The sequence below is a fragment of the Lathyrus oleraceus genome, chromosome 7 (genome assembly GCF_024323335.1).
Source record: "Lathyrus oleraceus cultivar Zhongwan6 chromosome 7, CAAS_Psat_ZW6_1.0, whole genome shotgun sequence".
In the NCBI taxonomy this organism is placed as follows: Eukaryota; Viridiplantae; Streptophyta; class Magnoliopsida; order Fabales; family Fabaceae; genus Lathyrus; species Lathyrus oleraceus.
The window spans coordinates 213,900,405-213,909,055 of record NC_066585.1 but is presented as its reverse complement, the minus strand read 5'-3'; the positions used below and the strand labels follow the sequence as shown (position 1 = coordinate 213,909,055).

General features: G+C 41.0%; 1 pseudogene; it reads right to left on the bottom strand.

Moving 5' to 3' along the window:
* Positions 1 to 388: 388 nt before the first annotated feature.
* On the bottom strand, positions 389 to 488 carry LOC127109113 (uncharacterized; annotated as a pseudogene).
* Positions 489 to 8,651: the final 8,163 nt, after the last annotated feature.

The window sequence follows — 8,651 nt, the reverse complement described above, 5'->3', positions numbered from 1 at the left end:
GAGATGGCAGAACCAGCTCGTGCTCTTAGAGATTACGCCGCTCCATCGCAAGATGAGCCGCATTCAAGTATTGCTCCGCCCGCAATCGAAGCAAACAACTTCGAACTTAAACCTTCGCTGTTGCAGGCGGTGCAACAGAACCAATTCTCTGGAAATCCTACCGAGGATCCAAACCTTCATTTATCCGTATTTGTCCAATACGCTGATACTGTTAAAGCTAATGGTGTCACTTCAGAGGCAATTCGACTTCGTCTTTTTCCTTTATCATTAAGAGATAGCGCTAGAAGATGGCTTCAATCTCTCCCTTCCAACTCAGTCACCACATGGAACGAGTTGAAGAAAGTTTTTCTTGCCCGATACTTTCCGCCAAGCAAAACAGCTATGTTAAGAGCCCAGATAAACGGATTTAAACAGAAAGACAACGAGTCTCTTTTCGAAGCATGGGAAAGATACAAAGACATGATGAGACTTTGCCCACACCATGGTTTGGAAGACTGGTTAGTAATTCACACATTTTATAATGGTCTCTTATACAACACAAGGTTAACAATAGACGCCGCTGCAGGTGGTGCATTAATGAACAAACCTTATGCTGATGCTTACCAGCTTATCGAGAGCATGGCCCAAAACCACTATCAGTGGGGAACCGAACGAACAACGGTGGAAAAACCTCAAACGAAAACTGGCATGTACGAGATAAGTAACCTTGATCACGTTAACGCAAAAGTGGATGCTTTGGTCCAGAAAATTGAAAGTTTAAACGTATCACCTCCAGCCGCCGTGGTTGCTATAACTCAGAATTGCGAGGTCTGTGGAATCCAAGGCCACACTCCTACGGACTGTCAACTCTTGACAGGAATCCAAGCAGAGCAAGTAAACTATGCTCAAGGAAGCCCCTATGCGAACACCTATAACTCAAATTGGAAGAACCATCCAAACCTTTCATATAAGACTAATAACGCTTTGTACGCACCTGGACAGTCTCCAAATCAAGCCCCAGCTATACCTCTGGGATATCAGAAACCGAACCCATCCATGCCTAACAATAACGCCCCTAGGAAATCCAACTTGGAAATCATGATGGAAAACTTTATAGCTTCCCAACAACAAACCAATAAAGATTTCTTAAACCAGAATGTACACACTGGCGAACAACTTAAACAACTAGCAAGCAAAGTAGATGCCTTGGCTACCCATAACAAAATGCTGGAAACACAAATATCACAAGTAGCCCAACAACAAGCACCTACTTCTGCCCCAACTGGTACATTCCCTGGACAGCCCCAACCTAACCCGAGAAGCCACGCTCATGCAATTATATTAAGAAGTGGAACGGAAGTGGAAGGACCGTCTGATCCAAGGATAGAAAACCAAAACCCTAAGAAATCAACTAAGGAAAGTGAACCTAAGGAAAAGGAAGAGAGTAATAAGGAAACCCTAGAAAAGAAGGAACCTTATGTACCTCCACCACCTTACAAACCACCTATACCTTACCCTCAAAGGCTTGTTAAAACCAAAGATGCGGGCCAATTTAGAAAATTTGTTGATCTCCTTAAACAATTAAACGTTACAATTCCGTTCACCGAAGCTATTACGCAGATGCCCTCATATGCTAAATTCTTAAAAGAAATCCTTTCTAATAAGAGGAAACTTGAGGATAGCGAAACCGTTACACTCCCTGCCGAATGTAGCGCTATAATCCAAAACATGCCCCCTAAACTCAAGGATCCAGGTAGTTTCTCTATACCCTGTCACATAGGAAAATTTGTCATCGACAAAGCCTTATGCGATTTAGGAGCCGGAATTAGCGTTACGCCTTTATCCATATGTAAGAAACTGGAAATGGGAGAATTAAGACCAACCAAAATGTCTGTGCAACTAGCAGATCGTTCCATCAAATATCCTGTAGGAATCCTTAAAAACGTTCCCGTACGCATAGGTCAATTCTACATTCCCACTGATTTTACAATTATGGACATTAGAGAAGATGATATTACACCCATTATACTGGGAAGACCATTCTTAGCAACTGCCGGTGCAATCATAGACGTAAAACGAGGACGACTCACCTTCGAAGTAGGTGAAGAGAAAATTGAATTCATTCTTTCCCAATTCTTGAAAGCACCTGCAATAGAAGATACATGTTACTTCATGGATATCATCGATGAATGCATAAAAGAAGCAGAGTTAGAAGAAGACAAATCATCTGACTGCCTTGTAGAAGACAGATCTAACCAATGTTTAGCAATAACACCGGATCCTACGCAATGTCTTAACAAACCAACCCCTGACCTGAAAACACTTCCCAAAAATCTGAGATATGAATTCCTAGACTTAGAACTTAAACGACCTGTGATAGTTAATGCAAACCTAGGAAGACTCGAAACAGAAAAACTCCTACATATCTTAAGGAAGTATCCAACCGCACTAGGGTACCACATCACCGATCTTAAAGGAATAAGTCCCTCTATTTGTATGCACCGCATCATGCTAGAAGAAGACTGTAAAACTTCTAGGGAACACCAGAGGAGACTAAACCCGATCCTGAGTGAGGTAGTGAAGAAGGAAATAACCAAGTTATTAGAGGCAGGTACCATATATCCTATATCTGATAGCAAATGGGTTAGTCCTGTACACGTAGTACCAAAGAAAGGAGGTGTAACAGTCATTGAAAACGAAAAAGGGGAAACTATAACTAAACGAATCGAATCAGGATGGAGAATGTGCATTGATTATAGGAAACTAAACAAAGCAACCCGAAAAGATCATTTCCCTTTACCATTCATTGACCAAATGTTAGAACGATTAGCAAAACATTCACATTTCTGTTATCTAGACGGTTATTCAGGCTTCTTTCAAATACCAATTCACCCTGATGACCAAGAAAAGACAACATTCACGTGCCCTTTTGGTACCTTCGCTTATAGACGAATGCCGTTTGGTCTGTGTAATGCTCCTGCAACCTTTCAAAGATGCATGATGGCAATTTTCGCCGACTTTCTCGAAAACATCATGGAAGTATTTATGGATGACTTTTCTGTATACGGACAAAGTTTCGAAGAATGCCTTGAAAACCTGAAAAGAGTTCTTGAGCGATGTGTAAAAGTAAACTTAGTACTTAACTGGGAAAAGTGCCACTTTATGGTACAAGAAGGAATTGTTTTAGGACACATCATCTCGAACAGAGGAATTGAAGTAGACAAAGCCAAAATAGAGGTAATCGAAAATCTTCAACCCCCAAGAACCGTGAGAGAAGTACGAAGCTTTTTAGGACACGCCGGTTTTTACCGACGATTCATCCAAGACTTCTCTAAGATAACTAAACCTTTAACCGGACTGTTGATGAAAGATGCTGAATTCATATTCGACGATAACTGTTTAAAAGCATTTCAAACGCTTAAGCAAGCATTGATCTCCGCACCCATAATGCAGACACCAGACTGGAATGAACCATTCGAAATAATGTGCGATGCCAGCGATTATGCTGTAGGTGCTGTTTTAGGACAACGAAAGGATAAAAAGCTTCACGTTATATATTACGCAAGCAGAACCCTGGATGAAGCGCAAATGAATTACGCCACTACCGAGAAAGAACTCCTAGCAGTGGTATTTGCGCTAGATAAATTTCGTTCTTACTTGGTCGGAGCTAAAATAATAGTTTACACTGATCACGCTGCTATCAAGTACCTTTTAACAAAAAAGGATGCTAAACCTAGACTCCTAAGATGGATCTTGTTGCTACGAGAATTCGACTTAGAAATCAAGGACAAGAAAGGAACTGAAAACGTAGTAGCAGACCACCTCTCTAGACTTGAGAACCTTGAACCGGAAAGAGCATCAATTAATGATGATTTCTCGTATGACAAACTTATAGCTACTTTGGAAGAGAACAACTCCAACATGCAAGTAGAAACCACCTTAGTTATATCTGCCACACCATGGTACGCTGATCTCGTCAATTATTTAGCTGCCGGAATAGTTCCACCTACTTTATCTTACCAGCAGAAGAAACGATTCTTCTACGACATAAAACACTATTACTGGGATGATCCCTTACTTTTCAAAAGAGGCCCCGATGGTATTTTCCGTCGATGTATACCCGAAGAAGAGGTAGAAAATATAATGCAACACTGCCACTCCGCTCCTTATGGTGGACACACAAGTACATCCAAGACCTGCTCTAAAATCCTACAAGCCGACTTTTATTGGCCAACTATATGGAAGGACGTACATGCGGCTATTAAGGAATGTGACAGATGTCAACGCACGGGAAACATATCTAGACGTGACGAGATGCCACAAAAAGGTATTTTGGAAGTAGAGATCTTCGACGTGTGGGGAATAGACTTCATGGGACCTTTTCCATCCTCTTTCGGTAACAAATACATACTCGTGGCAGTTGACTACGTATCAAAATGGATCGAAGCTGTAGCCTCCCCAACAAACGACACCCGAGTAGTAACTAGACTCTTTAAGAATATAATATTTCCGAGATTTGGCATCCCAAGAATAGTAGTCAGTGATGGTGGATCGCACTTTATATCCAAGGTACTCGAAAAATTATTATTTAAATATGGAGTGAGACATAGGATAGCGACACCTTACCACCCTCAGACCAGTGGACAAGTGGAAGTATCTAACAGAGAAATCAAACAAATACTAGAAAAAATGGTCGCCACTTCAAGGAAAGATTGGTCATTGAAATTACCAGAAGCTTTGTGGGCATACCGAACTGCTTATAAAACCCCCATAGGGACAACCCCATTTAAGCTCATTTATGGAAAATCCTGTCACCTCCCGGTAGAATTAGAACATAAAGCCTATTGGGCTATTAGAAATCTGAATCTAAACTATAAAGCCGCCGGTGAAAAGAGAATCCTTGACATAAACGAATTAGAAGAACTCAGAAGAGACGCCTATGAAAATGCCAGAATCTATAAAGAAAGAACAAAACAATGGCATGACAAGCGTATATCAAGGAAAATCTTCAAGCAAGGCGACGCAGTCCTTTTATTTAACTCTAGACTAAAGTTATTCCCGGGAAAACTACGATCCAGATGGTCAGGACCTTTTCATATCACAAACATCTTCCCCAGTTGAGCAATAGAAATTAAAGGCAAATCCACAGAACCGTTTACCGTAAACGGGCAACGTCTAAAACACTATCATTATGCGGAAACCAATGGAGATTCGCAAATCCTACACTTAGACGAAATGCCCCCAGGACCTATAGATTATACTTAACAGTTTCTTTGTCGAGCTTGCGACATTTAAACAAAGCGCTTAGTGGGAGACAACCCACAATTATTTTATTATTTTCTTATTCTATTATTATCATTTTCCTATTTTCTTTCCTCAATTATTCTTTTAATTTCTGTTTAGTATTCATTCCTGATTTATTTTAATTCAAAAGAAAAAAAAAATATAATAATAATCTTTTTCTTCTTTCGGCATTTGGCCAAATCCTGACTAAAACTCATGTTTTCTTTTCTCTAGCTAACACTAACCAGATGAGACATTTTGATCGTATGGGTATCAAATTCAGAGGAATGGCTCAGAAACAAAAGTTTGAAGAACTAGCCACTAGAGAGATGCTACCTAGTTTATATGCTGATGATTGGGCTATGACTGCCCTTGGACTTAGACAAAGTGTCCTGTATTTGCTGAACCAGATAGGATGGGAGACATCCCCTATCCTGAGACATTTCACCACCTACCGGAGACTCACACTAGAATTCCTTAGCTCATTAATCTATCTACCCAGCCATGGAAAAGGAATTAGCAGAGGTTTTATCCAGTTCAGAATGTTCAATATGGAGTACCAATTTAATATTAGAGACTTTACCAATCTTTTGGGTTTTCCTACCTCCTTTGACACATTCACAGTAAGCCAGGAAGAACTTTTTGAACATAGAGAACTTGAACACTTTTGGGGTAAGCTGACTGGAAATGATGAGCCCGAAGAACATGAGTTTCTCTCTGGAAACATACACAACCCGGCCTTTCGCTATTTCCATAAGATCCTGACCCACACTTTATTTGGGAAGAAGCCAAATAGTACTTCAGTTTCACGTGATGAACTCTTCATCATATTTTGTGCTTCCCAGAACCGTCCAGTAAACGGTGCCACTTTTATGTTAGCTAATTTGGACCACCTTATCCAGGATGAGCGAGCACCCATTAGAATAGGCGGTTTGATAACTATGATAGGTAATGCTATTGGATTACGTCAGCCTATGCTTGACCTAAGCCCTTTTTGTGGCATTACTACTATGAGTATACCCTTCCTCTTCAACACTATGTTTATAGCAAACCTAGGGTCTGACGAGTTTGAGCTTATTATTGATAACCAGGTTCTTTGCCTATTCACTATGCCCGATCCTAGGACTAGCATTCATAACCGCAGTAACTGGCTCTACAACCTGAACGAAACTCCCACTCCTGCTAGATCCACTGAATCCATCCAGGACTATGAGATTTGTGATGACTATGAGACTTATGATGACCAGATCCCTCATGCTGAATCTGACCCTCAGACACCATCCGGCTATTATGATATTGACCCTCCTCCTCAGCCTGTTCAGACCGAAGAATCAGCCATATCCGACCTCCGGCATCATATGCCCGGAACTGATTATAACACCGCCATTGAAGCTTTGATGTCAGAACAAGATGCCCTCAGAGGAGAATTTACTAACATGAGACACGAAGTTCTAGGATACATGAGCAGTATGACAGATCAGTTTCACGAGTTGCTACATCGTGTTAACTCTTTTGCTCCTCCGGCCAGAGATCGTACAGAGGGATAGAATTTAGTTATTTTTCTAAGTTATTTAGTTTTAAGTTAGATTATTCATTAATGTTATTTGAATTCATGTTCACATTTATTTCTCTTTCATTTCATTGTTTTCCTTTCCTGTATTACATTATGATCATTTTATTGAAGCTGTTTATTTAATTTTATTATGCAATAGCTATTATGCTCTACTGTTGCTACTTATGACTTATTATTATACAAAGTAGAATAAGCGTGCACGATAAATTAAATTGCAGAATAAACCAATCATAAGCAAAACAAAACAAAATAAATAACAAAAATAAAATCCTTTACCAAAGTGATTCTGTGAAACGCTACTGAAGCCTTGCCAAAAAGGAATGTGTGACGAGCGTCACACAATCCATAACGGACGGCACGCCAAGTGCCTGTTACGAACGTCACACCCCTGTGACGAGCGTAACACCCTTCAGACTAGTGAACGTTAAGGAGCCGTTGGAGACGAACGTTACATTTTTTTTTACTTTCTACCTTCCCCATTAATTTCCATTCAACCACACTTAATTACTTTTCAACCACTTTTTCTTTCCAACTTCCAAATTCTTCTCCTATAAATACCCCTCCAAACCTTCCTTCATTCACCACAAACCATTCTCTCCTACCAAATACATTTCTTTTCTTTCCAAATCACCCCTTCAAAATTCATTCATCACAATGGCGGGAAATCAGAATTTTGGAAATATCATCTTCCGATCCGAAGATGAAAATTATCAAAGGGAGCAATTCGAGCGTTTCCAACAGCGAGGCGTCGTTTCCACCAGGTACCCCGATTTAACTTGTTTACAACAATTAGGATTACTCCAAGGTATCGAATGGATGCTCCGTCAAGCCAACTTAACCTTCCTTTGCACTCATAATCAACCCACCTACCCATCCCTAACCTTAGAATTCTTAAGTTCATACGACTACACCACTCCCGCCGGTGAAGACGAATTTTTAACCGGTACCGCAACCTTCCGTATGTTTAACACCGAGTACTCCTTAACCCAAAACCAATTGAGTACCATGCTACAATTCCCCATAGAAGGTCTGCTACACCCCAGAATCCCTCCAAACTCAAACTGGAACACAGTTGACGTTTTCGGCCTTTTTAAGAAAATTTCCGGTATAGATACCTATAACTGGGAAGAGCTCATTCTCTCCCATATACATAACCCCACTATCCGGTACTTTATCCGCATCTTGCAAAACACAGTTTTTGGAAGACCAAACAACAGCAAGGTCAACTCAAAGGAGCTATTCTTCCTCCAGTGCGTCTTCGAACCAGATACTCAGGTAAACGCCGCCTCCTTTCTTTTTCATCATATCCGCACCTTATGTGCTAGAGGCCGACAACCTTTTATAATTAGTGGATTAATCACCACCATAGCACTTGGCCTAAACCTAGGGGATAAACTCCAAACTTTAGAATCTCTACCTCCCCTATCTATGGATATCAGCTACTGTCGATCCAGCCGCCTGATTAAGAACAGAGTAGGCGGAGGATATTATCTTATGGTGAACAACCAGGCAGTCCCAAGCGTTGTTCTACCAAATATCGCCCTAACTGATGTCACAAACCTCGACCGCCACCTCTATGATCTAAACGCTCCCGAAGCCACCGAGCCTTCACAAACAAACCCGCACACAGACGAGTTTGAAGTAATGGAGCAAGGTGATCATCCGCCTACACAACAGTCAGTCCCGCTCAACCCTTCCGGCAATGCAACTGGCCCATCCTCCCAACGTCGTCGACGAAGAAGGCCTGCAACCAACGACGACATCATAGATGCTATTGAGGGTATGCAGGCACAGAATGTCGAGATGATGCAGATAA